The sequence below is a fragment of the Tarenaya hassleriana genome, unplaced genomic scaffold, assembly GCF_000463585.1.
Source record: "Tarenaya hassleriana unplaced genomic scaffold, ASM46358v1 Cleome681, whole genome shotgun sequence".
Taxonomy (NCBI): domain Eukaryota; kingdom Viridiplantae; phylum Streptophyta; class Magnoliopsida; order Brassicales; family Cleomaceae; genus Tarenaya; species Tarenaya hassleriana.
Genome location: NW_010969359.1, coordinates 4,656 through 7,704, shown reverse-complemented (window position 1 = coordinate 7,704; position 3,049 = coordinate 4,656).

The window sequence follows — 3,049 nt, the reverse complement described above, 5'->3', positions numbered from 1 at the left end:
AACACTGTTTATGATTTCAAACGATTTTTGAAAGGAAGGTTTTCAAACGTATCTATACATGATCCTGAAGTCACCAGAACTGAGACTTTCTCTCCCTTGTCTGCAGTGTACCGATGCCTCCGAGACGTGGTAGACCTGCCCGTTTGCCGGTGAGGGAAGAACCCCCTCCACCCGAGCATGCACCACCAGAGTTCCAGCAGCAGTTCTTTGATATGATGTGGCGTCAGTACCAGATGAACATGCCACATCAGGCTGGAGCTAGACCAGAGGGTATTCCACCCCCACCTCCACCGGGACCACCAGGGTATCTAGCCCCTGTTGTGGTGGACTACCTGCCCTTGATACGGGAACTTCGGATGATGGGGACACCGAGGTTTGAGGGTACCCAGAGACCTGAGATCGCGGAGGATTGGCTGATCCGCATCTCCAAGGATCTGGATTATGTCAGATGCCCACTACAGTACCGGACAGAGATCGCGAGTCACCATCTGTTTGGAGAAGCTCTTCACTGGTGGGAGGAAGTGGTTCGTGAGGCAGTACCGGGATATCAGTTCACTTGGGAAGAGTTCCAGGCACGCTTTGAAGACAAATACTGCTTGAAGGAGACCAGGACCACCATATTGTAGAGTTCCTCCATTTGGAGCAGGGTGATCGCACTTTAGCTGCGTATGAGGCTGAGTTCACCCGTTTGCTGCGATATGGGGCACATCTGGTGCCGACCGAGAGGCTGAAGATCCAGAAGTTCGTGACTGGATTACGCCCATATCTGCGGAGGAGGATTGAGATCCAGGAGTACCCTACACTGAGTAGGTACATTGCGCAGCTGACGAAGTTGGAGAGGACATAATATGAAGAGCAACAAGAAGCGAGGAACCAAGAGAGGAGTCCTATGAGACGAGTTACATTCACTCGCCCCTCGAGTTCCAGACAGGTGATACAGCCCCGTGATAAGGGGAAGGCGCCAGCGTTTCGTCCTGCAGCACCACCGCCACCAGCACTGCTAGGACCACGTAGATCTTGCCCACGCTGCGGGCGAGATCATGTTGGACCATGCCGTACCGGGTACACTTGTTACCGTTGTGGTCCATGAAACTCGAATGAAACAACCTACCAGACCTCCACGCCCTCAGCCACCACGTAGAGGGGGCGTAGCGCCACGGGTATATGCACTTGCTGCAGAGGAAGAAGTCCTGGGGGACGGGACTTACTTTGCTCAGGAGACAGTCACCATTGATGCTGTGGTCGAGGGTGACCCCGAGCAGTTAGACGCTGCTACCATCACATGTATCATACATCTTCATGGTACTGCATGCCACGTTTTGTTTGATACGGGAGCTACACATAGCTTCCTAAGCTTGAGTATGGTAGAGAAGTTGGATGTGATGGATATGGATACGATTGGGAGATATAGAGTACACACTCCCTCGGGAGAGATTCTGCCAGTGACAGGGGTATTACGTGTGATTCCTCTAATACTCTGTGGAAGAAATCTCTTAGCTGATCTGATAATAGTGCCTATTCAGGGTTATGATATGATATTAGGAATGGATTGGCTGACCGTGCATCAGGCACATATTGACTGCCGCCGGAGAGTTATTCAGTTTGCAGATGCGGCAGGGAAGTTTGAGTTTCTGGGGGACAGAGCACGGAGTCTTTTTCCAATCATATCAGCGTTCCGGGCCAGCCGAATGATTCGGAAGAGAGATGAGGCGTTTCTCGTGGTAGTGACAGCTACCAAGGAGTCTGAGGTGAGGTTGGATGAGACGCCTGTGGTTCGTGAATCCCCCGACGTCTTTCCGGAGGATTTGCCAGGGTTACCACCGGAGAGAGAGGTGGACTTCTGTATTGATGTGATTCCAGGTACGGAACCGGTATCTAAGACTCCGTACCGGATGGCTCCAGCGGAGATGGCGGAATTGAAGAAGCAGTTGAATGAGTTGATGGAGAAGGGATTCATTCAGCCGAGTGTTTCGCCTTGGGGAGCGCCCGTGCTATTCGTCAAGAAGAAGGACGGTAGCATGCGATTGTGCATTGACTATCGAGGAATTAATCAGGTAACCATTAAGAATCGGTATCCATTGCCGAGGATTGATGAGTTATTTGATCAGTTGCAGTGTGCACAGTGATTCTCGAAGATAGATTTGCGCTCGGGATACCATCAGATTTGTGTGAAGGCCGGGATGTGCAGAAGACGGCTTTCCGTACACGGTATGGACATTTTGAGTTCGTCGTTATGCCTTTTGGACTGACGAACGCTCCTGCGGTATTTATGCAGTTGATGAACCGTGTATTTATGGAATACCTCGATGAGTTTGTCATCATCTTCATTGATGACATATTGATCTACTCACCGGATCGACGCAGCCATGAGAAACACTTGCGTATGGTATTGCAGCGCTTGAGGGAGCAGAAGTTGTATGCGAAATTCAACAAGTGTGCTTTCTGTTGGTTTAGTGCTCTATGATGTACTGTCCATGAGCTTTATTTAGATACATTCGATGTATTGGTACTTTCTATGGTTTTATGAGAGTATTTGATTCATTACATGTTCTTGCATATTAGATCTGTTATGAAATCCATGTATCATTATGAATGATACTAAACTCCCTAGTCTTGTGTCGTTATGGGAATAACGACATAATAAGACTAGTATGATGTGTGATTGATGATCATAGAGATGATCATAAGTATTGGATACGATCACAGTCATAGGTATTCGTTGGAGAACGGAATACTGGATTGACCCGCATGAGATTGTCACATGGACTAGCGTCATGACTTGAATCTCATATGGCGGTTCCATGATTGGATCCTAAGACCTGAGATATCTACGGAATCCAACATGAGGAGTTGCGTGCTTTGAATACGTCAAACGTTCTGCGTAACAGGAGAACTATAAAGGCGTGTATCAGGTACGAAACAAATCATGTACTGGATTGTAGATAGTCAAGACGGGATTTGTACCTCTCGTAAAAGAGAGAGATATCGCTGGGCCCCTCGTGTGAGCGAGACTGTAGAAATGTGTGGCCGCACTATAGACGAACGTCGT